This window comes from Rosa rugosa, chromosome 1, assembly GCF_958449725.1.
Source record: "Rosa rugosa chromosome 1, drRosRugo1.1, whole genome shotgun sequence".
Lineage (NCBI taxonomy): Eukaryota > Viridiplantae > Streptophyta > Magnoliopsida > Rosales > Rosaceae > Rosa > Rosa rugosa.
In genome coordinates, this window is record NC_084820.1 from 44,079,110 (window position 1) to 44,106,070 (window position 26,961).

The window sequence follows — 26,961 nt, forward strand, 5'->3', positions numbered from 1 at the left end:
GTGACTTTGCCGCCCATCTTTTAGCCAAAACTTAAACTTCCCCCTTGTTTTATTTTGAGAAAGTTAAAAAAGGTCCATATTCAACCCCCCCTCTTTATCTCTCTCTCTCCACAATTCTCTTCAACAACCCAGACCCGGACAAGCCAAAAGCAAAACTAACTCTGCCAGTCTACCTTAGATCCCTTCCCATCCTTTCTCTAGATCTTTTCCCATCCCTTTCCATCTACTTTTCTTTAGTAATGATGAGTCGTCCTCCAATTCCCTTCCAGACTCTCTGCTGAATTCACAATCCCCAATTTAGGGTTTCAATTTTCAATCTCAAGGACCCAATTTTTCAAACAAAGAAGGACCCAATCTCAATGGCATTCTCCGCCTCTCTCTCTTCCCCACTCCACTTCCGCAACCCCAACCCTATATTCTCTCCCAAGCCCACTAAACCCTCAAGTCCCTCCTCGCCCCCCCCTCCATCGCTGCCGATGTCGACAGCGCCACCATCGCCGCTATCGGCAGCGGCTCCGTGGCCACACTCGCTGCCGCGCTCTCCCTCGCCAACCCCGAGAATGTGACGTCAACACAGTTTAGAGGGATATCAGGCTCGGCCGTTCGAAGACCGTCGAGAATGTGATGAAGATGTTGACGGATGAAGGTCTGCTTGGTGGCGTCACCGTCTGTGACGTCGGCTGCAGCACTGGCTGTCTCGCTATCCCGCTTGCTAATAAAGGCGCCGTCGTCACCGCCTCCGACATTTCCGCCACCATGGTCACCAAGGCAGAGAAGCAGGTGAGAATTCCCTCTCCAATTCCTCTAATTTACTCAAAATGACGTCGTTAATCCTATTTCAATGGTGATTGAAATGCTTTGATTCTGAGCTTTTGGAATTTTGAACTCTGCACAGGCAAGAGGGCAGCTTGATTTGGGCAAGAGGGAGTCGTATTGCTGAAATTCGAAGTAAGTGATTTAGAGAGCTTGGAAGGGAAGTATGACACGGTGGTGTGTCTGGATGTATTGATTCATTACCCACAGAGCAGGGTATGTGTAATTTTAAGGATTAAATTCAGTTTACCCCCTTGAGGTTTGGGGGTAATTTTATGTTAGTCTCTATCCTTTCAATATAATCAGTTTACCCCCCAAACTTGTCAATTCTTCTCAACCGTGTCCATTCTATCCAATTTGGACGTTAAGTCTGACTTTTGAGGGCTAAAATGGTCATTTCAAGACAAAAAAAAAAACTAAAAAAAAAAGGAATTTTTTTTCTCGCTTTTTTAATTTATTTTTTTTCTTCTGTTTTTTATTATTTTTATTTTATTTTTTTTTATTTTTTTCGTTTTTTAATTTTTTTTTCTTCTGTTTTTTCATTATTTATTTATTTATTTATATAAATTTTGTCTTCAACCTATACACCACAAGTTATAATAGGTTTATGGAAAATTCTAGTGTATGTTAATGTATGACATACACTAACTTTTTTGAATATTTTAAGCCATCGGATATAATTAAAATGTGGAATAAATCTAACGGTTTAGAATATTTGATTGTGGTTACCTGCTCATCCGTTAGCCTGTATAATCTTTTTTATTTTTAGCTAAATTCTCAATATCATAGTACTAATAAACTTTGAGCGACTTTCAGAAAACCCTAAATTGAAGAGGAGAAGACAGAGGGAGGAGGAAGTGCGCTGAGAAAAGCCGTTCAGTTTTTGTTCTGCAACAAATTTACGTATTTGCTTGGGGAAAACCCTAAATTGGTCGTCAGAGATCATCCAATCGGAGCCTCCTCACGAGCCTACGCGGTGGTCACAGTCGGGACGGTGCTAGTCTCCGCCGTACCGGATGTTTCCCTCCAGAAAGCTCGGAGCTGGGACAGCGGCGTCTCCTCCAAGTTCGTCACCACTCCTCTCAAAGACATTTTTCAAGGTCGTCGACCCTTTTGTCTTTCTTCTCCATTAACTTTCTTTACATGTAATTCTCATCATTTTGGGCACTCAATTTTGGTGAATTTTGTGTTTTCAGGACAAGAAAGTCGTCATCTTTGGCCTCCCTGTAAGTTGCTCTCTCTCCCTCTCTAGTGTAATGGTTTATGTTTTTCGTGAGGTTTAGTGACAAAATGAAATATTAGATGAACATGAATGAGAAACATTGAATCCGTGAGTGTTTTAAGTTTGCAAGGGATTTATATAGATAGGTATTGTTATTTGCGTATGTCAGGGTGCGTATACGGACTTTTGTTTCCAGCAGCATGTGCCTAGTTACAAGAACAACATTGATAAGTTTAAGGCTATATAAAGGGATTGATTCTGTGATTTGTGTAGCGGTTAATGATCCGTTTGTTTTGAATAGATGGGCAGATACTTCAAGCTAAAGATTCCGTAAGTGAATATTTAACTGTTGTTCCATCTCTTCTGATTTGCAGAGATAAATATGTTTTCTCAATTTGCAATCCTATGCTTCTTTTGTACTAATATGAATTCCCTTATACTCTCTATTCACTGTTTATTTTAGTTGAAAAAGTAGTTAAGTTGATGTCTGAATTATTTACTGTACAAGTGTAGCCACTATTGGATCATTCAATTTCAAACTCGTATATTGCATTGTAGTGAGAATTATATTACGAGGAAGACTTGAGATTGAATGAGTTCTAGAGGATTAGTTTTCCTCTATATGTACTTTTTTATAATTAATTTTTTTTAAATTTGTGTTAAGTACTTAGGAAATAAGGTAACTCGTCCATAATGAGCAATTCAAAGTGTAGCAATAGTGTGATTCAGTTTTTCCTTCCATACAAAGTTCCAAAATCTTATTTTGCACATTCTCAAAAAAAAAAAAAAAAAAAAAAGGTATTTGGCAGGGTATTGAATTATATTACCGGTCACTCTTGAAGGTAACTTGAGTCCTAAAGCTATTCACTTTTGCGTGTTCATAGTTTCTGTTCATGTTTCAAATTTTGTTCGTCACTGTAAAGTAAATTAAGGAAATAACATAACTTGTACATAACGCACAACTCTTCCAAAGTGTAGCAATGGTGCGATTCAATTTTTCCTCTAATGCATGAGTTAATTTATTGCTTCCGTTTAAACTAGAGCAGCATCGTTTGACTTCGTTGAATCTTTCGTTAATAGATTGAGTTCTACGGGGACTTTCATGGGAGCTTCCACAAAAGCTTGGAGTTAGATAAAGATCTCTCTGTTGCTTTGCTTGGACCTCGCTCTCAGAGGTAAAATAACTAGTCCGGTTCGTTTGTTGTTAGAACTTGGTTGCATTAGATGGTCTTGGAATCGTTCTATCCATAATTTATTGAAAAATTCCCTCCTTATCCTCTTTTCCCTACTATTAATGGGATAGAGCCACCCTCGGTCAGTTTTATTTTCATTCTATTTGTGATTTACTATATCCAGAAGTTTGTCAGTCTTGAAGACATTGTTGCTCTCTTTCTACAGATGGTCGGCATATGTAGTTGACGGGAAGGTTAAAGTTCTAAATGATGAGGAAGCCCCATCAGCCATCAAGGTCTCTGGTGGAGATGTCATTTTGGGACAGATCTAGAGAGACAGTTTACATGAATGCTTATGAGACATGTCATCTGTTTACATCATGTACTAATAACTTGAACATCTTGTATGCTAAAAATTACTCCTGGACTGTATTTGTGCTTCTTCAAAATATGATGCTTCCAAATAAACTTATAAAGTTGAGTTTTTACCATGCTACCAAGGTTTCCCGTGCAACTGTCTTGATGACAATTTACATACTGGCCAAATGAAACTTTTGAGTTTTAACAATGAAGCTGATGTACGTAGCACCAAAGCCTAACCTATAAGAGAATTTCATCAATAACCTATGTGTGCTACGTTAGCTACCACATAAGCGGTGATGTATGTGGTACTAAAAACTTGGCTCACCTAGAAGTATTTAGAAGGAAAACGATGTCAATAGTGTTACAAAGACAAAACAACAATGTCTGAGCCTAGGAAGCCTTTGAGATATTGCGAACAATCCAAACGGAGGGTATCAAAATAATAATCACCGGCATATCCAACGGCATCAGCCTCGCCCTTGCCCACCGTGCTGCCTCCGAGGGTGCCAAAGTCTCCATCCTCACGTGCTCCCTTGAAAAGTTCGAGGAGGCCAAGAACTACATCTAGCTCTCCATCGGCATCGTCGTCGCTGTCTTCAATAATCTCGATGAAATTCCCAAATTTTCCAAATCAATGAAGATGATGAACTTATCTGAATTAAGCTTGAATCAAACTCTGATATGAAAACAAAAGCAAGGAGATGTAGAGGCTTCATCAAACACAAGTAGTTAGGGCTCCGATACCAATTCCGGATCGAACCTGGCTCTTATACCATGATAGGAATTAACAAATTTAAGAGAAAGAAAGTAAGATATCATAGATTTGGGAGAAGAAGAAACAAAGTTGTATTACATAGAACCTGCAGATGATGATTGGAGAGGCGATTAATGATTCCTGCTCAACAACCCAAGAAACAGTGAGAGGTTTCTTGAGTTTGTGGACAAACCAAAGCCCGAGGTCGGCAGCGAGAACGGAGTCTGTGACGCGGTCGACGGAGCCGAGGCAGAGGATGACCTGGGAGCTTCGGCGTTCAATTCATTCCGGAGGATGACGCGAGTGACTTTTTTCTTTATTTTTAAGTAAAGGCTTCTTTTTCTTCTGTTTTTATCAAGGATTTTTTTAAATTGTCTGCACAATTGAAATGTGTACTATATATCGTAATGCAATGTACAAGTGAACTATGTAGACAAAACTAGTAGCCACTTGGTCAGCTTTCTGTGCAATGAAAGAACTCAATCGTGAAAAACAGGACAAGATATCTTGTTGAGGAGGATATATGTTGTCCAGAAGTAGATATCTTGGCGAGGAGGAGATATGTCGTCAGGAAGGAGATATATCGTCGTGGAACAAATATCTTATCAAGAAGCAGATATCTATCTTGTCGAGGAGGGGATATGTCATTGGGAAGAGATATCTCATCGGTAAGAGATATCTTGTTGAGGAAGAGATGTCGTTGGGAAGGAGATATCTCGTCGAGGAAGAAATATCTTATCGAGGAGCAGATATATTGTCGATGAAGAAATATCTTATCGAGGAGCAGATATATTGTCGAGGAAGAAATATCTTATCGAGGAGCAGATATCTTATCTAGGTGGGAATATCTCGCCGAGGAGGATCTTAATAATGAATATATAAAATTTTAGGGGTTAGGGTTTACGGTTTCGAAAATTTTTGGAAAATTTAGAGTTTAGGGTTAGGTTGAGGGGTTAGGGTTTACAGAATTTCAACTATGGAAGAAGAAGGAAGATGAAAGAAAGGGAAAGGAAACCTAAGTCATAAAATTGATGACAGAATGAATTATGGTAAAAAGTGGTAATCAAGTTGTAATTAGTGTTAACTATTACAAGTTTCAGAACCGTTTTACCAATAAAACAACGAATTGTGGTAAAATGTGGTAATCTAGTTGTAATAAGTGTTAATACTTCACTATTACAAGTTTTCAGAACCACTTTACTAATAAAACAACGAATGTGTTGCTATACTGGTAAAAATTCATATATTTAAGTAAATTTGTGGTGAGTCCTTTATGATGTAATGAGGTTGTCTATTTTGTAACTACTGTCCTTTAGGAGTTATTTACTTATTTGACAACTTTTTTTTCCTGATTTTACGAAAATTGAGGTACACAGTAGTAATCAAGGTTGTATTTGTGGTAATTCTTCAAAATTACAAGTTTGAGAATCATTTTACTAATGAGACAATAAATTGTTGTAGAAGTAGTAATCAAGCTCTTAGTTGTGGTAATTTTTTATATTACAAGTTTGAGAACCATTTTACTAATGTGACAACCAATTGCTGTTAAAGTGGTAAAACTTTATGTATATACAGTAAATGAGGCGCGAGTCCTTAATTGTGTAATAAAGTTCTCTATTTTGTAACTAATACTTTTCTTGTGTAAATCTCATCATCCATGAGATAATTACTCGTTTGACAACACATTTTACTATAAATGACAACAATTGAGGTGTAAAGTGGTAAATCTGGTCGTTTTTATGATAATTACTTGAAATATGATTCCATTTACAAAACAAACGATCACTTTACCAATATTACAACAAATATTTTGTCGATATGGTAAATAATCATATTAGACCTAAAACTTCTCAAGTCCTTATTCTTATAATCCAGTTGTTCTTTGTGTAACTAGAGTCCTATTTTTTGTAAATTATATCATTGATGAGATACTTTACAACAAACCACCATATTTTACGTATTTAGTGATACTTATAGTTGTAATTGAAGTAATTACTATATTTACAATCTTTATTACAAAATTTTGAACGATTTACGTATAAAATAATTAATGAGTACTTAGTATGGTAATTTTTTTTTTTTAAAATACACATGTCAAATTATAAGTGGATAACCTGTTGACCTGTACAACAGGTTTCACCAACTAATTTAATTTAATATATATTTATTAAAAAGTTGATGTATGACAAACATCAACACACCTTAGACTTCCCCTAGGTTTATAAGAACAAAAAGATACTCTAGGTGGTTGAAAGCCGCTCGCTGATCTACGATATTTATGATATATCTCCGATAAAGAGAAGAATTTTAGGATATATCTCCAATAAAGTGAAGAATTTTAGGAGATATCCCCAAATGATTTTACAGTTTATCTATAAATATCTGTAAAAAATGATTTTACACAGATATTTCTTCATGATTTTACACTTTATCTGTAAATATCTGCAAAAAAATAATTTTACACAGACATTTCTTCACTTTATTGGGGATATATCCTAAAATTCTTCTCTTTATCGGAGATATATCATAAATATCGTAGATCAGCGAGCGGCTTTCAACCACCTAGAGTATCTTTTTGTTCTTATAAACCTATTATAACTCTTGGTGTATAGGTTGAAGACAAAATTTATATGAAAAAAAAAAACAGAAAAAAAATTTTAAAAAAAAAAAATTCCATTTTTTTATAGTTTTTTTTTGTCTTGAAATGACCATTTTAGCCCTCAAAAGTCAGACTTAACGGTCCAAATTGGACGGAATAGTAGAAATTGGACACGGCTGATTGAAATTGGAAAGCTTGGGAGGTAAACTGATTAAATTGAAAGGACAGGGACTAACATGAAATTGCCCCCAAACCTTAGGTGGGTAAACTGAATTTAATCCTAATTTTAAACTCTGAGGTCATTCTCTGTTAGTTGGTTGTAAAAGGATCTAGTTGGTTTCTTAGTGCATATGTGTGATTTCAGTTTGCTGAGTCTTTAGCAATGTGAATTAAGCATGTCATGATCTTTTGGTTGAACATGAACATGAAACTTGGTATCTGAAAAAATTATGAGGAACACTTGGTTTTAGTCTGAAAAGTGTTAATTTTATTTTTATTCTTATTTGTTTGTAATTGTTACTGATGATGCCATTGGATTCCAAATATTAGCTAAAAGTTCTACTCCATGATTTTAGTTGAAGTGGTACCGCATTAGATTCATATCTTATAAGTTATTATTTTTTCTTCTGCATTTTTATTTTATTTCTCTTACAGACATGGTTGATGTGCCTCTTATGTATGCTTTTATTGATATTCTTTGCAGGAAAATATTAGACGTTGTGTGTGCATCATTTATGATCCATTGAAATCCAATCAGGGAGTCTTACCACTGAAGGCATTGAAGCTTTCTGATTCATTCATGGAGCTCTACCGCAGAAACAATTTTAGAGGGGAGAAGTATGAGAATTTTCTGTTCTGATGTTATTGTGTATAGTTATAATATTGAATGCAAATTCATTTGTTATTTGTTTTGGTGCAATAGGTTGAGGGAGAAAAACCTTTCATGAGTGGATATCTTTGACGAAATACCTGTAAGTTCTATATCTTTGGAGTGGTTGAATTGTATAGTTTGTAGAAAGATGGTATACTATAACTTGAACTACTTTTTTGTTTGCAGTATTTTGAAGCAGCCATGCGCTTGGTACCATTGCAAGGTATGGCACCAAGGAATTCATGGAAGCCTTGGATGCGGGAGCTTATGTTAGCATGATTGGTCTGTTTGATGTTGGGTTCTACTCTGCATATCTTGTTGCTGAGAAGGAAGAGGAAGAAATTCTGAAGATACTAATGTGGCTATGCTTAGATAGCCTTTACGTTTTTGGTCTTTATGTTTAGACACACATATAGGCAGGGTTAATTAGTATGTGTTAATGTTGGGATGGACATGCTATTAATGGAACGAATTGGTTTTGGAATCAATGGATGTGTTACGATTCTCTCTCTTAAACAATTCAATTCCAACTAATAAGTATTGTGTAACAATTAATTGAACATAAAAAATTGGAATGCAAAAACTGTTGTATGAACCATCTAAGTAGAATACTTTTCAAACATATTCAATTGCCCAATTAGAAAACACACAACAACAAAAAGCACATTCTGTTGTATCAAATATAAACAGACAATGGTTTTCTCAATTTTCTGTTGTCTTGCTCATATAAACTCAACAAAATTAACCTAAATCCTAATGTCGGAGATTGATAGAGACAACAGTTTCTGCACAAGGCTTGTTGTCTGACTTCTCTTCACAAGTTTCTTTTTGTTAGCCTACTGTCGACATACTTTATTTTGGACAACAGATTTGGCATCTCGTTCTGTTGTTCTTTCTGGTGTTCAGACAACAGACTAGTACATGTCTGCTCATTAAAAAAGCAAATCAGACGACATATATCTGACGTTGTCTGATTTACCTATCAGACGACATGAGTATTAACAACATCTATTTAGCTTATCAGACGATAGTGAAAAACTGTCGTCTGATTCATTTTTTGGCATAGTGTACTTCGTGAAGAGCAATAATCTCTGCATGGTTCAAAGATATAGCAACTAGGGTTTGTTCTGTAGACCTCCAAGATATCACGATCTTTACCCATGGTGAACACTTAACCAGTTTGGGAATGACCTTTGTATGGGTTAGAGAGATACCCAATATCAACAAAACCTTCCAAAACACATGTAATTTTGGGATGGGAATAGTGGACGTAGGCTAGTGTTTGCGGCGTTCCTGGTGTGTGATGGGTCCGAATCCATTATCTCTCTTTACGAATATAACAAGCCCATATCAATCGTACATCTCACGTACCAAAAGATATCTTTTACACCAATCCAATGGCGTCGCATTGGCGCAGAGCTATACCTTAGCTAACAAGTTCACTGCAAATGAGATGTCCGGTCTTGTGCATTGAGCTAAGTACAATAATGCGCCTATTGTACTTAAGTAAGGCACTTCTGCCTCTAGCACATCTTCGTTATCATCCTTTGGATGAAGAAGATCCTTTTCAAGATCAAGACTACAGACGATCATGGGGGTGCTTAAAGGTTTGACCTTGTCAAAATGCCTAAGCATCTATCAACACGATGCTCAAGTTCTAAATCGAGACATAATCTGATAATCGTGTTCTCCCAAAATCCTTCATCTCAAACTCGAATTTCAAGTGTTCAGCAGTTTCCCTTAACTTTTTAAGGGCTTCCAATGAAGATCATGTCCAACATGAACCGCGATAGAATCCGAAACTTATTATGGAAACGCGCGGGCATATCCCTTCCCAATCAAGTAGTCACTTTTAGTGAGCGTTTCAACCTTATTGTAAACGCGCTCCGTGGTCTAGAGCCACTTGATTTGGGTAAATGAAGTTCACCATGAACCTTCATGTATATATCTAGATCCCCATAGAGATACGTAGTGACCACATTTGTAAGCTGCATGTTTAGTTATTCGGAAACTACCAAACTGGCAGGGTAGTGGAGTGTAATGACATCCATTACGAGAGAATATGTCTCATCGTAGTCGATTCCAAGGCGTTTTGTGAGAAGCTTTGCGCCATAAGGCGAGATTACTATCTCTTTTTCTCATCACGCTTTCTAACGAAGACCCATTAGTCAACAGGTTTTATGTCAGGAGGTGTTGGCATCACTGGCTCAAAAACCTTCCTCTTCATTAGAGAATCCAACTTAGCCTGGATCGCATCTTTCCATTTAGGGCAAATTTCTTTACGTTGGCATTCATTCATCAACGGAGCGTGGTTTGATATCATCGGACTCAACAAACTCATGCGCAACGAAATGCGTGACTACATCATCAATTATGATGGAGTTTCTATCCCACGTCTCATGTACACTAGTGTAATTTTCAAAGAGCTCTATATTCTCATGAATATGTTCTGACGTTGAGGCGTCCCCCAACGATAACCATAATCCGGAAGATACTTATGAGACGGATTTTGAGTGTCAATGATCCAAGGATTGAGTTGTACCAAAGCATCCTTCGAACCCATGGGCCTCCCACGCATCCTAGCTGGGGCCATGGCCTATAACGCCAGAGTGCCACTCTCTTTGGCGTTGGCGCCATGCCTACCTCCGTGTAGGGTGGCGCTACGTCCTCTCGTAGGGACGTCCTTCCTTGCAGGCATGTTTGCAGCAGATATGTGTGATCTCGTCACTTTAGTGGGGATCGAGAAAAGACATAGTGGGGACAGACCACGACAATTCCTGTCGTTCCTGCTAAACATTCATGTTCTTATATCCCCCTAACGACGGGAAGACTGTCTCATCAAAGTGACAATCCGCAAGACATGTGGTAAAGAGATCGCCTAGCAAGGGCATTAAGTGGCAGACGATTGTTGGAATCTCAAATCCAATGTAGTTGCCTAATCGTCTGTAAGGACCCATCATAGTGCGCTGTGGCGGCTCAATTGGCACATCAATGGCACACTCAAATATGCATAAGTATGATACTTGTACCCAGTCACTAGCTATAATACAGAGGTAGATTGAGTGGCAGTGGGTCGTAGATGAATTAGCATAGCTACATGCGATATTGCATCACCCCAAGCGGATATAAGGAGATTGGTGTGCATTACCAATGTTCGGACTACCATCATAGTCGTTTACCGCGAGACCATTTGGGTGTGTACATGGGAATATGATGTCCAACATCAATCCTAGTGATATGCAATAACCATCGAAAGTCTTCGATGTAAACTCTCTAGCAATGTCAAATCCAATTGATTGAATAGGATGATCCGGGGAGTGAGCCCGTTGTCATATGATATATGCTAGGAGTGTAGCATAAGCAGCATTTACTGGTGGACAATGGCACAACACGTGACCAGCGTGTTTGCGTGTCAACCAACTTCATGAGATATTTAAACGTCCGCAAGTTGGTTGAATTAGTCCACAGAATCCCCATGGATTCTATGTAAGAACAGAATGAGTATTTTCATATCCTTTGCATAGGATGATCTCAGTCCTAACTTCCCTAAGGAACATGCTTTGTAAAACGAGCGAGAGACTTTAGAAGCAACCAATGAGGATTTTGGTTGGGCCTGAGCGTTTGAAACGCTATTTGAAGCAAAGTTAGTGATTGCAGCATCACCTAGAGCGCCATCACCATGATGGACGCCATCCATGGCGTCATGGATAGGGATAGGGACTGTTCCAGACGGCGGCGGCGCCAAAGGCAGCGGTGGCGGTCACATTTAGTTCATGAATCAACTTTTGATTCATGCTTTGTTGCGCTCGAGAGAAATGATGTCCATGTGAAGTCTTTAGTAGACGGATCATCATATCATGACTAGGATGACCTATCCTGTCTTGACAAAGTCAATATGTGTCTAAATCCAAGAGATTTTCTCTCATAACTTTATTGGATTTAATAGCTCGAATAGTGACATAGAGTCCACTAGAGAGACACATAAACTTCTCTAAGATGCGCCTTTATTCGTAATCGTTAAAGGTATTGTAAAGGAACTCATTTCCGTTCTTTCCTTGCAATTTCGCATGGAATCCGTTGACTATTCATAGGGTACGATTTGCCCTAGGAGTGTAGAGAGTTTCTGTGACAGTAATCAAGGTGCCATTTGGCAGGGGGAACTTGGGCTATTCCATGTCCTTGAATTAATACTGATGACCCAGCCATCGTAGTCTCAAAGTAATATGCTCAGAATCAAAATGGAGTCATAATGAAAAGAACTCCAAATTTTATTCATAAGCCAACGGAGTACATCATTGTCTCTTAACCATTAGGAGATCTAATCCAAATGCTAGCTAATGCAAAACAAAGGTAGTAGTTTGACTTCTTTCGGTAACTCCAAAATAAATATGACCAGGTGAGTTGAAAGATGTCAGTGGAGCAAAGCTCGCTTAAGTACCACTTATCTCAAAACCTTCCTAGACATCATACTTATTTTGGATGAGCCTATGTGAAGAAAAACTAAACCAATGGCATTTACTACAAAGTATATGGCAATTGCATATTACATCTCTTGGAAAAATAAAGACTTAAACAAAATTGGCTATTTATTGATCCCAGCCAGATTTGTAGTCTGATAGGAGCATTTTAATGTGGTATTTTAATAGTTAATTCCTCACATTTTGCTTAGTTAATTCCTTAACGAATCGATTTTTAACTTAATTTCTATTTTTTTAGGTACATTGGAGTAGATGATGATGAAATGAGCATTAGGTCCATAATTACCTATAAATGATGGAGAAAAATGGAAATGCACTAAAAATGTCAACTTTACACATTTTCCTACTCCGGCTAGGAGAAACCAAGCCAAGCAAGGAAGAATGAGCGACCACCTGACCAAATGAACTTCAAATGAGCTGAAACCTTCCAGATCCATTCTAGACATCCTAAGAAACATTTCTTATGAAGAGTTCAAGAGCCAAATAGAAGTGGAAGGCCTTCAAACAGTCAGCCCAATTTTATGCAGAAGCAAAACTGGAAAACTGGACCTGTAAGGAGTCCAGCAGCGATTTCGGCCCAATGGCATGGAAATAAATTCTGAAAATTTGACACAATAATCTAAACTCATGGTGGATCATTTCATATGAAGAAGTCACGGGCAAAATCTGAAGTCTTGGTGGAGAATTAATTGAAGGAAAAATGAGTAGAAAGTGACTCAAACCTAACAAATTCCATTAGTGTTTAAATATTCAAACCTAACAAATTCCATCAATGTTTAAATGCTCAAACCTAACCCATCATCATTTGTTTAAAGCCAAATAGTTTTGCTTGGTAGCCTATAAATAGAGGCTACAACAAAGAAGAAAATAACACATTCCTTGATCCATTTCATCTCCTTGTCTCACCATTTCCTCTCTATTTTCCTTAGTTATCACTTCCTCTCTTCTCATTCTCTCACACACCTCTTCCATCACATATGCACACCATCCACTGCCCTAATTCAGAAACCACGCCTCCATACTCTCCCCTCATCATAGCTCACAAGATCCCTACTCCAAGGAGAAGCCGTAGCCTCCATCTTCCATCAAATCATCTTCCATCATCTTGTCGTACTCCTGCTTTGAAGACGCCTCAAGCTTTCTTGAAGAATAATCAAAGTGAGATCGTGATATCTACTACTCTCTACGGTTTATTCATTTTGTACTTTTCGAATTCAATATGCATATGGTTTTGGATTTCCAAACTATGAGTGAGTAATTTTCTTGTTGAGAACTAGTATGAAATCCTAGTTATGTGATGGACTTTTAGCTTTTGAATCTCTTTTTCGATTACAAGGTTTTGTGAATGCTTTGTTTGATTTTATTTTATAAAATCTTTTATATGTTTATGTCTTAGATTGATCATCTAAAATATGAGCATGTAATTTGGAGCTAGTTTTAAGGTGCAGTGCGTTCACGGTCTTAAAACACTAAAGTAGTAAAGCCTACATGTTAGGTGAAATCAAACAAATAGAATACATGCTAGGATGGCGTTCCTCACTAGTTTTGTACTCTAAAATCAATCTTTCCAAAGAGCTTAATGTGTTTATGTGTGCTTAATGAGTTAATTTGATAGGGTAGCGTTCTACACCTTGATTGCATATAAGCAAGCTTAGGATGCAGTGCGTTCACGGTTCTAAGTAATTTTGGGAAAAATAAGGCTTTAGCGGCGATCCTAAAGTTCTTGATTGGTTTCATTCACATGCCTTTGTAATTGAAGATTAGGTTAAATTGTCTTTCTCTGATCATAACTAGAGGTGGATTACGAAGTTCTCAACGTCCATACATCTGATTTAGAATTCCTAAAAATTGCAACGTTTTCTTTCTTTTATTATTATCTGCATTCTTAAAATCCTAACCCCCCCCCCTTTTCATTTATTTTTACGTCAATTTTATTTTCTCTTTTCTTTTTAGTTTTCGATAGTCTTATTTCAATTAACGTAATTTGTGAAAGTACCCTCAATCCCCGGACTGAACGATCCCTGCTTATCCTATACTAACAATTGTCTTTTGCAGGGTAATTTTGTGTGCTTAATTCAGGCGTACCAGTCTTCAACCCTTCACTCTAGATCATCTTCTTGATATTTTTGTTCCACATAGTGAGCTCCTCTTGCTTCACAATATGCTTTGTAGGTGGTGACAATTTCTTCACGAGCTCTACAAATGTGTGCCCAATGACCGGATACTCCACATCGAGAACATACATCTCTTTGCTCAGACTCCATTGATTGAGGTGCTTTGAAAGCATCATTTAGATGGCTCTTAGTATTGGTGGCGCCACCAACTTGGCCAGAGGCGTTGCCTCCCTCTCTCTTTCCACGTTGACCTCTTCGGTTCCGTGTTCTCCTATTTTGGTGGTTACCTTCTCAAGTAGAGAGATTATATACCTCCTATTTAGGTTTTCGATCTTGGTGCCCTCTCTTAGGGGCGCGACTATAATTGGATTCCGGAATATGCTCTGTTTCCACGGATCTCGAATTATAGTTCTTCACAAGGATGTTGTCATGCTTTTCAGCGACATTCATAGCTCCAATGAGCTCATGAAACCTTGTGATCTGTCCTGCAGTAACATCGATTCGATAGTTCTTAGCAACCATCAATGTAGAGACGGGGAAGGTAGAGAGAGTCCTCTCAATCAACATCGCATCTGTGATATCTTTTCCATAAAAGTCCATAAAGGATTTAATGCGATGTGCTTCCGAGTTGTAGTCAGCAATTGGCTTGAAATCACAGAAGCGGAGGCTATGCCATCTCACTTTTAGGTTAGGAAGCAGGGAGTCACAGACGTTGCCAAATCTTTCTTCAAGTGGGACCCACAGCCTTATGGGGTCTTCTTCATTCATACACTCGTACTGGAGCGAATCATCCATATGACGAGTCATTAGGATGATGGCTTTCGCCTTATTTGCCTTTAAGGCTGCTCTATTTGCTTCCAAAGCTTGAGCTTGCTCAACAGTTAGCACGTCCTGGCTAGGCTCGAGAATCGTATCCAGGATTCCATCGGCCATGAGATGCTGGCAAACATCACGAACTCACCTGTGATATCCAGAGCCAGTTGTTCCCAATAGAGCAAAGTCCAATTTGTTCAGGTTACTCATCCTAGAAGAGAACAAGAAAAATAGTTAGTTTCGGAGCGGAAAAAGCTACCATGAAAACATATAAAATTTCTGAGCGTAATCGCTTCCAAGAAATTCAATTCCAAGAGGTATTGGATTAGATCAAAACAATGACGTAAGTGGTCGATCATAAATTCTCTACAAACTCTAAGTTTGGAGATCTCAACAAGCTCCAAGCTTGGAGTGAGCACAAATCCCCACAGTTCATCTTAATTAGGTCTCTCCTATGATGAAGAGGGGGGGTAGAAGAAGGGAGTTTGCAAGTCCCCGAGAAAAAGAATAAAAACTTCAAAAACGGGAACTTTTAGTAAAAATTACCTCGAAATAGGTTGCCGGAAAATGGCTGGAAAAATAGCCGGAAAATGGCCGGAGAAGTCGCCGGCGATGACCTGTCGCCAGTGCTGACGATGCAGCTGACGTGGTTACTGACGATGCTGCTGACGTGGTAGTGGGCCTGCTTTTGGGCTTTGTCAGTGGGCTTCTTTGGGCTGGGCTGCTTTTTCTTTCTTTCTTTCTGGGCCAAGCTTCTTCTCCCTTTGTTTTTTCCCTCTCTCTGCCGGTTCAAGGTGCAGAGCAGTTAGATGGCCCGTTCACATACTTTTAGGCCAGTTCTAAGGAAATTTTTTCCGATTCTTGGATTTTGGGGTTGAATCGCCGCCGGTGGTGAAAGATGACAGTAAGAGGTGGACTGGAAAGGTGTGAATCGGGCAGGGAAACTTTTGCTTCTTCCAGGGGCTGGTTCGGTATAAATCCGGTCGGTTCTTGAGGTGGCACCACCGGTTTGGACTCCTGGGATTTGGGGTTTCAAGATGTGAGGCGGAGGTTTCTGAAATTTGAAGGCTACGAATTTAGGGTTTCAAGGTTAGGGCTTCGTGCTGATAACGTGTTTAAGGAAAACCAAAATTGGGAGAGAATTGAGTTGTACTTTCATTGATAATAGGGGTCGCTTTATATAGAGGATTACAAGACATAGAATCAGAGTTGTAGAAGAAAAGATACTCGTACAATTAATCGAATATCTATAAATATCTACGAGAATATCTCTAATTCAAAACTCTATTACAACTAGGTCAAGTAACCTAAGTTTGGGCCAGACACATATTCTGGATTTACTTGAACAATATTTATATATCTTGTTCTGGGATTAATGATTATTTTGGAGGTTCAGTTATGTACTCATGTAAAAGAAATGTTTTTTTTTTGGTCTGTCATGTAAAAGGAAGGTTAGACACATCAACATATCCCATTTCTAATTACAAAAGTCCAAATATATCAACCAATCAGGTTTCTTTTTCAAAATTGAGAAGGATCAATTAACCATTCTAGCCAGAGATGAACTAGTCATTGACCAAAAAATATCCATAATAATTTAAAAAATGGAGAGCCGAGAAGGAGAGCGTGTTCTCTCCGAACCCTAGCGCCGCAACCTTCGGGGGGAATGGCGAGGTAGTGTTTGGATGGCAGTTCTGTTATGGCTGCTCTGTCCCAAGCGTGGCCCCCTTTGAAGTCGGGGGAAGAACACCGATCTTTGGGTCGGGCTGTGCAGTTGGGATTTCGATGGCGAAACTGGTTTTTTGGTTGCTCTCTCGTAGAATGGCGTTTGGGTTTTGCACTGGTGGAAGGCCTTGATGCAGTCGACTTCGGAGTTGCTGGTGTGGCCAGAGATGGTGGTTGTCACGCACTACCGCGTTTGGGTGCTATAGGGACTCTGGATTCGTCTGATCGAGGCTTGAACTGATCTGATGCTTTGGGTCGAGTGGAGCTTGCTCTTGCTTTCAGTTCTACTATTATTGGGATTGTCAAAAGCGTTTCAGAGTGGCAATTGATTCTTGGTTTGGTGGCTGTGGTGGTTGCCCTGGGTTGAGAAGGTGGTGCTGAGGCTGGTTGAGGTGTTCCAAGGAGGCGGTGGGCCTCTGGTTTGGTGGCCAGGTTGGACACACTACAAGAATAAGTTAATCACACGACACTCATCATACGACACATGAGTTTTTGCTGTCGTCTGAGTTAATCAGACGACAGATTTTTTAAATCGGTCGTCTCATCTCTACTCAGCCAACACATCGTCATTTGGTAAATTTAAGAGATTTCAGACAACACTAACAAGGAGATCTGTTGTCTGAAAAAAAAAAAAATTAAATTTAAATTTATTTGAGTGAAAACACTCACAACCTAGCCCATCTGAAAGTGTTCCCTCCTTAGCTAAAAAAATTAGGTCACTCTCCCTTCCAAATCGCTCTCAGCCTCTTTCTCACTCTCCATCGTTCTCAGCCTCTCTCTCACTCCCCATCGCTCTCAGCCTCAATCCCGCTCACCCTCTCACCCTTGTCGAGCCTCTCAGCCTCACTCTCACTCAGCCTCGTCTCTCTCCGTCGCGCGCGCCTTTAGTCTCTCCACCACGGGTTCTCTCTCCGTCAGTCTCCCTCAGTCGCGACTCCATATCTCTCTCTCTCTCTCCCTCTCTCCCCCTCCCCCTTGAGGATCCACAGGTTCACTCTTCAGCCTCCATCTCTCTCTCCTTGTAAGTTCTTCTCTTTTCAGATTCAGTTCAATTCTTTGTTTTATTTCATTGGGCTTTGATTGGGTTTACAGATATGATTGGGTTTATTGCAAAAATCTCAACTCTTCCCCGTCTTCTTCTGTTGGTCTATCAGATTTTGTGACACGGGTTGGGTGCACCGGCGTTGTGTTTTTGGTTGAGGAGAAAGATGAACGACTCAGATTGTAATTTTTAATAATAAAATTCAGGTATGACCATATGATATTGTGGATTCATATGGATTTTGGTAAATTTGTTTAGGTTTTTAATCAAAAGTGAACCGGGCCTGTCTGAAGCTTAGGATTTATAGCTAGCTATTTGGTAATCTAAGATGGTGTCTGTTTGGTTTTTAATATTTAGTTCGATTGAGTGTGTTGAATTAGTTTCTGGGTTCACTTGGTTGGAATTGGATCTGTAGGAATTGGAATTGAGTGTATTGAACTAGTTTCCACTTGGTAATGTCTTCAGCAATGTTGCTTCAAACTATGATACAATGAACGATTTGATGAGTGTAGGATTACACAGATTATGGAAGGATGAGTGTAGGGTACTGAATCTATTTTGGAATTGGGGTTGAACTATTGGACAGTTTGAGCTTTGAAGAGAAGAATTTGTGGGTTTTTCTATATCAGAAACTGTTGAGATTGATTTTATTTTGTGTTTTCCTAAATTGCTAATATCAGTAATATGCTATCGTTGAGTTGATTGTTGAATAATGAATATGGAGCATTTTTCTTACTGCATATTGTTAAAGTCAAGTAGTGGATAAGAGGATGGAAGTCAAAGTTCATATCCTAATATGATGAAGAATCGGTTTAAGGAAATGAAGGGAATATCTCAAATTGTATCTGTTATAGGTTTCTTAATTCTTATTTTGTTTTACAGTCTATATATCATCTCATCCCACTTTCTTTCTATATTTCAAAATTTGGAGTCAGTTCTACTCACAATGGATAACTAGACCTGTATTTTCCTTTTCTTTTTGCCTAGAGATAGTAAACTGAAGTTAGGATATGGAAACTAAAGAGCTTGTGAGGATAAAGAACAATGGAGCTAGCATTTTGCATTGAGAATGGTTAACAGTTGTATTTGCCCAAGTTTCAATAGGAAGATTTTGTCATTTAATCATTAAAAAAAAAAAAACTCATTGCACTTCGTAAAGGTCAAGTACTAGTTTAGTTAATGGAAGTGTCAAATTTTGCATCCTAAAATGGATGTTGAAAACCCAAGAAGTGAGTAGATTTTCTAGGAGGAAAGCGAAAGTGAGTTTATCTGAAATGGGCTGATGTGTTGTTGATTCTCTTACTTATTTCTTCTGGTCTATTTAACAGCTTATTTCTTTGAATATTACGATTAGATACATAAGTAGGAGTATTTTAATACATTTACCTCTGAGTTTATAGAGTCAAAGTGATACAGAGTCCAGCTATTGATGCATACCTCACTCTTTATGTTTAACTTAATAAGACAAACGTTTTGCTTCATATGCAGCATTTGCTTTGAGTTGTCATATTTTATTGGAATTAGACTGTTGTATCTGTATTGTGATCGATTCTACAAATGGGTTTGTTATATAGGTGTTCTTTGTGGACTGATTGTTACTTTCTTACTAATGTTCTATAATGATTGCAGGAACTTCCGGGCACAATTACTAGCTAATGCACATGCTGCATTCTAATTGGACTTTCTAATGACAGGTTGATGTACTTTCCAAGGGGACTAATTTTAATTGTATTGGTGATTGGGTTGTGGAGGCCACTGTAAAGTAAGATTAGTTTGCATGCACATTTTCTTCTACTTATTTATATAGTATCTATCTAAAAGAGTTTCCCTTGGTGCTTGTTTGTTTGCAATGTTATGAGCATTCACCTGACGAGTGCAAAGTCTTTGGTTGGAGTAGTTGGAGTTGCACAAAAGGAAAAGAAGGTATTTACTTCTCAGTTTATGTGCATCTGCATTTTTGAAATAACATTAAATTGACCAAAGCCATTCAAACTAAGTTCTTTGACTGTTTTTGGGGCCAGGGGCGGGATGTGTATGTTATGGTGAGCTTCTTGATGGGAATTCTGGAAGTTTACTTAGTACTGAGTATGTGGTTTTGTCAAGTGAATTTAACACTTTCAGATGAAGAATTTTTTACTCAATGCCACTGCTTTTGGAGTGTATAGTTTTTATGAACTGCTGTGAATTTTATTGATTCTCAGTATATGACTTCACATTTTAGATTTTAACTCGTTGACTGAATTGTTGCAAAGTGTGCTAGATTGAATGTCTGCTGGATTGAATGTGTTCTCTGATTTAAATTGGATTGAATGTGGTTTTTGTAGGCAGCAAATCCATGCTCCAGCTAATTTAAAAAAGGGTACACACCAAATGCTTTCACAAGCAATATAGTGCTTTTAACAGATCACACAGTTTTGCTTTTCTGGGTAAGCTTGAATGTCACTGCCATCATATTTAGATCTTAACACAATTTGATTAGATACCATTTGATTTTATGGATATTTATCGCTTATCTTTGAGCTTCTGGTTTGAATGAAAGTTGAATCGTAGACTTAATGTTAGTAGTCTTAAGTTTGATATTTGGTTCTTGAGTCTATTTAGTTGGAAGTGTGATGCAGCATTTAGCATTTTTACTGCTGTGGTTATCTTACCTATTGACTAATGATCTATTCTGTCAGTTTAAATAATTTCAAGTAGTGGCTTGGGTAAGATCGGGGTTTTATTTTTGTCGCTGCTTCGTATTGCTTGGAATGCTAGAAGATTTCTATTTGAACTATTCCGTATGAGTTTTTTGATTTGAGAGCACAACGTTTTTATTGCAGGCCATGCAAATACTGAAAGGCACTTTGCATTTTGTCTTCATCAAGATTGGGTATCAAGGTGGGCTTTGCTTAAAAATTAGGATCAAGAAGGTTGGTATGCGGAGATAATAATAAAGGCATATGGAGAAAGCTTGCCTTGACCACACTGCTGGCTTAGTTGCTGTGCGTAAATAGTACTATCGTATCTAGTAGTTGGTGACTTATTTTGGTAACCTCCTTGATTGTACAAGATAGACAATATTACTTGCTAGATTGAGGTTACTTTTGGTTAGGATTGCTGGATTTGATCATATCTGGATATGGATATGTACTTTTGGAAATGTTTTGGATTGGCAATGTAAGAACAGATGGCATTGATATATGACAATGTTATATTTTGGATTTGTTCAGGATATGAATGTTCATATTTGCAACAATTGTGCAAAGTTAATTCAAACAACATATATAGGTCAAATAACTGTAGTTTCCAAAGGTATCACACAACTGAATGGTTCATAAAACCATTGTCTGAGATCCACTCATACAACACATCTAAAAACAGCAAATAATACATGTTGTCTGAACTTATTTCAGACAACAGAAATAACAAATTGATGTCGTGTGATCTCCATTCCGGTAACATGTATAATAAAGTTACTGTCGTCTGATATTGAAATCAAACAACAGATATAACAATAATATGTTCACTAAGATTCATTTCAGACAACAGAAATAACAAATTGATGTTGTGTGATCTCCATTCCGGTAACATGTATAATAAAGTTACTGTCGTCTGACATTGAAATCAGACAACAGATATAACAATAATATGTTGACTAAGATTCATTTCAGACAACAGAAATAACAAATTGATGTTGTGTGATCTCCATAAGACACAACTAAAACAACAATGACTGTTGTTGGAGATTCATTTCAGACAACAGTGTCATTATAACTGTGTGGTGTGAAATTCATTTCAGATATCATGTAGTTGTGTTGCTGTTGTCTGAGATTCATCACACACAACACAGTTTTCCTAAAACTGTTGAGGTAATATAGCTTTTCTCAACAGTTAATAAACCAACTGTCGTGTGAGTTTGTAACAGACAACAGTTAAACCTAATTATTTTAATTTGGAAATATTCAGACGACACATACTTAGCTATATATGTTGTGTGAATTTTGAACAGACAATGATTTTTAACTGTCGTCTGAATGAGGTCAATCAGACGACAGGCTACTAGACAACAGCAGGTTTTTCATTCAGACGACAGTTAATGAACTGTCGTCTGTTTAACTTTGTGGTATAGTGACAACGTTATCGCTTGCGGCGGCTGGCTACAGCACGGGGTGTCCAGATCAATCTGGGTTACCCAAATGTTGGGTTGGTTGCAAGTCTTCTTCACCTTTTTGGTGGGCCACATCACCTCCTAGGTCTGGATCCGACAGGGCGAGTTTACAGAAGTGAGGCAGCGGTACGTGCAACATTCTAGACTAATGTGGTGGTGGAAGGCCGATCGCTGGAAAACCAGGCAGTGGCGATGGCGAAGGCTTGGCAGGAGACTCAGGGATTTCATCACCCGGCTAGCTCGGGTTTTGCCTGGGCCTGGGCTTGGTACTTGGCTTTTGGGCTTGGTCTTAAGCTTTAGGCCGTTGGGTTTTTAGCCTAGGTTCTTTATTTAGATTTTGTCTATGCTAGTAGAAGCTTCTCTAGAAGCCTTTGTAGAAGTGTCTTGCTCTCTCGTACCACAATGACATGCTTGGCATAGTAGGGTTGGATAGAATAGTTTGCCTATGAGGGGAGTTGATCTTGTTAGCATACACTACTCAGAGCTTACATTGTCTATTTAGAGTAGTTTATCTTGTACTATTCTTTGACCATGATCAAGGGTCATATTAATTTATGAAACTATTTACCTAAAAAAAAAATTAACCCTTCTGGCCTTATAGTAGCTATGCTCATGCTTCCAGAAAAGAGCTATGCGGATGATATCTTGCCTTAAAAATTATAGCAATTAAGGTATTAGGGTCAGAGACTAACCTCCATCTATATGCCTACAATCAAGCTACTCAAGTCATACTAGGAGGAGATCACATGTCCCCAAAATTTCTATCACTTTAATATTTTGCCGCCTGTCTATTATACTTACACCACGTTAACTTCTATTTTTCTTAGAAAAAAGAATCAGCTTTCATCTTCGTTGATAGACTCTCTCTCTCTCTCTCTCTCTGTTCTAAGAGCATCACCCACTGTATTGGCATGGGTTGCCATATAGCGTATCATGAAAGCATGTTTCCTCCCTCCATCCCCGTTCTAAAAGCATCACCCACTGTATGGTATAATTGACTTGCCATGAAGGCATATTCCTTGAAATATGTTGTTTAAAGAAAAGAAATTCAAACTATGGGGCCAAAATTATATCCACCGGACATAACCATGCAACGGCTCATGGGCAGACTTCGGGCCAAACACCTCCCCCCCCCCCCCCCCCCAAAAAAAAAAAAGGAGAATATCACAAATGGTTACTGAACTAACTGAACTATGACATGTTCGACACTTTGGTCACCCAACTTTTGAATATATCACTTTGGTCACTGAACTTAAACATCATCTATCACTTTAGTCATTGCCGTTAAATTTACTATTTTAAGCCATTAGATTGAGGGCAGTTTTGTCTAATCACTACATTTAATAAGAGAAAATAAAAAAAAATCTAAAATTTATGTTGTCTTTGAATTTTTTTTTCTTTCAAAAAGAAGAAAAACTCAGTCTGATCGATAGATTGGTTCTCTTCTCTCCCATCGAAGGATCTAGCTTCCCAGCCTTGTTTAAGCATATCTGAGATCGAATTCAATATTTGAGGAGAAATAGAAAAGCAAAACATGTAGAGTACCATTGGGTTTTCCTCCAAACCCAGATTCCAAATCCCACTTTTGCATCTAAGCCAAGCCAAATTGGAGAAAACAAAGCTCCAATTCCAAATGCCCAAGGTCATATGTATTCCATTGGTTCACCAATTCAAACAATAAGAACTCAATGATGATGGAAAATTTGAAGGGTTCTCTTTCTAAAAAATCAAGTGACTGCGGCAAATTGTATATGAGATTGCATATTGGAATTTTGGAGGAAGAGTGATCGAGTGAAAGAGAAGGGATGTAAGGAAAACACAACAAATTTATGAAGACAACTCAGTTTCCAGGAAGCATCACAAAATCAGATCTGCTACGGCCTACGGGAATCAACATCTAGTCCAAATATACCTCCCTCTCTCGCATAATCAATGGAAGCAGCAATCTTGCGAAATGGAGATTGTGCTAGCTCTGGAAACTTGGATGTGTTGCACAACGATTGATCATGATCAATACACTATTGCAAGCTGCACTTCAATATTCCCCCGTTCTCAGAAACGAATAAGAAGTAGAAAAAGAAAAAAGAGAAAGAAAACAAAAAACAAAAAGAAGGAAGTTTAATTTTTTAATAATTTGACCAAAATATCCCTTAGCTAATATATTATTTACGAAATTTCAATGAATAAAATAAATAGAAATAGACAAAATGACTAAAGTGATATACGATATCAAACTTGAGTGACTAAAGTGATATTTTCAAAAGTTGAGTGACCAAAGTGTCGAACATGTCATAGTTCAGTGATCATTTGTGATATTCTCCAAAAAAATAAAATCTATAACCAATCAATTATATTAAGAAACATAATTATTAAATTGATTGGTCTATATACCTGAATAAGTAAAGTTATTATTTGGTAAATAGTAAGTAATTAAATTACTAAGAAAACGTAAAATAATAAATGAATAAGTTATTACTTTCTTTACTTGAACATTTATAATTTTTATATGAGTTGGAGTTTATACATTTTTGCTTGACAAGGAAAATACACAAAATATTAATTTGTTTGCGAAATTTAATATTATAAATTTATATATTAAAGTAAAATGACAATTGGAATTGGTCTACTCATTTCATTTCATAGTCCCTTTATATAGGGATAGAATTACAACGGAAATATCGATTACATTAATGATACTAAATGTTGATTGATCCGTAATTGTGCTGATTGATGGTAATCACTGATTCCTTGATTCCCTCTCCGTCAGTTGCTTTGATGAAGGCACACAATATGTTTTTCCTTTAACACTCCCCCTTGTGCCAAGTCAAAGCAAAATGGTGCATGAGTTGTTGCCTCACTAAAAACCTTGCCAAGTAACAATAAAAACCCTGTGGGACAAAAAATACGCCTTGGTCGAAGGAAAAGAGCACAACGCACATTTTACATTTGAGGATGACATGTGTGTGTTAGACTCTCCCTGACGTCTACACCTCCCCCTGATACTTACATTAATCAGGGGAGCTTGGAAAGTCTTCGCATTCCTATGCTTTTCACATGTTTCTCAAATATGGCCTTAGGCAATGATTTGATGAACAAATCTGCCACATTCTCCTCAGATCTTACTTGATTCACTTGAATCTTGAGGAGGGCCTGTTGTTGCTGATTGTAGAAAAACTTTGGTGATATGTGTTTTGTATTATCACTCTTGATATGCCCTAGCTTCATCTGTTCGATGCAAGCTGCATTATCTTTATTAATGCAAGTAGGCTCTTCAGTGGTAGAACTCAAACCACTAGTCCCTCGAATATGTGTGATGATAGCTCTTAACCATACACACTCACGAACCGCCTCATGTAGAGTAATGATCTCTGAGTGGTTCGAGGAGGTAGCCACAAGGGTTTGCTTGGTTGATCTCTAAGATATCGTCGTGTTCCCACTGGTAAATACATAACCAGTTTGGGAACGACCTTTATGTGGGTCAGAGAGATACCCAGTATCAGCACAACCAACCAAAACGTCATTTGGCGTTTCGGTGTAGGGAGTGGCGCTTTCGCCATCAACATTTCCTTTAGGGATTGTAGTTCCATCTGCGGTCCCTCTTGTCTCTCTGTAGGGAAAGAACAGTCCCAAGTCAATGGTTCCTTTTAGGTATCGAAGATGTTCTTGATACCATTCCAGTGACGCTGCGTTGGCGCTGAGCTAAATCTAGCTAACAAGTTCACTGAGAATGCAATGTCTGGTCGAGTACATTAGGCTAGGTACAATAATGCGCCTATTGCACCTAGATAGGGAATTTCAGCTCCCAACACCTCTTCGTCATCTTCCTTTGGACGAAATGGATCTTTCCTTGCATCCAAGCTTCGACCGATCATGGGTGTGCTAGCAGGATGCGCTTTGTCCATGTTATATCGCCTGACTTTTGGACATATGCAGACTGGTGGATTAGTATTCCACAAACTCGGTGTTCTAGTTCAAGGCCTAGACAGAATCGAGTTTTCCCAAGATCCTTCATCTCAAATTCGGATTTCAAGTAGCTCGCGGTTTCTCTTATTTCATCAAGAGTACCTATTATGTTCATATCATCGACATATACAGCTATAATTGCAAATCCGGAACTTGTTTTCTTTATGAATATGCAGGGACATACTTCATCGTTCTTATATCCCTTCCCAATCAAGTAGTCACTTTAGACAGGTATACCACATCCGCCCGGATTGTTTCAATCTGTAAAGTGAGCGTTTCCACTTAATTGCAAACGCACTCCGTGGTTTAGAGTCACTTGACTTGGGTAATGTAAGGCCATCAGGCACTTTCATATATATCTCTGAATCTAGATCCCCATAGAGATATGCAGTAACCACATCCATGAGCTGCATTTTCAGTCCTTCGGAAATTATTAAGCTAACTAAGTACCGGAACGTTATAACGTCCATTACGGGAGAGTATGTCTCCTCGTAGTCAATTCCAGGGCGTTGTGAGAAACCTTGCGCCACAAGGTGAGCCTTGTACCTCAGGACTTCATTCTTCTCATTACGCTTCCTGACAAAGACCCATTTATGTCCTACAGGCTTTACACTTGGTGGGGTTAGCACTACCGGACCAAATACCTGTCTCTTTATTAGAGAATCTAATTCTACCTGGATTGCTTTTTCCATTTAGGCCAATCTGCTCTTTGTTGACATTTTGCAACAAAGCGTGGTTCGATATCATCGTGCTCTATGATTCCTTGAGCAACAGTATATATCATCAATGTGTATGGAAGATCTTTCTATCAACTCATACGCACTCTCATAATCCTTTGAGATTTCTTTGTTCTCTGGAATCATTTTAAACATCGGAGCGTCC

At 38.2% G+C, this 26,961-nt stretch overlaps 1 long non-coding RNA gene and 1 pseudogene across 2 annotated transcripts; both read left to right on the forward strand.

Moving 5' to 3' along the window:
* Positions 1–329: 329 nt before the first annotated feature.
* LOC133728785 (uncharacterized) lies at positions 330–3,539 on the forward strand (annotated as a pseudogene).
* Positions 3,540–17,634: 14,095 nt separating this feature from the next.
* LOC133725034 (uncharacterized) lies at positions 17,635–21,204 on the forward strand. 2 transcript variants are annotated; one of them, XR_009854235.1, is made up of 6 exons: positions 17,635–17,945; positions 18,079–18,172; positions 19,596–19,889; positions 19,988–20,051; positions 20,291–20,392; positions 20,789–21,204. It is a non-coding gene; the product is annotated as an uncharacterized LOC133725034 (long non-coding RNA). The 2 variants fall into 2 exon arrangements; XR_009854236.1 differs by having other exon boundaries at positions 19,988–20,008.
* Positions 21,205–26,961: the final 5,757 nt, after the last annotated feature.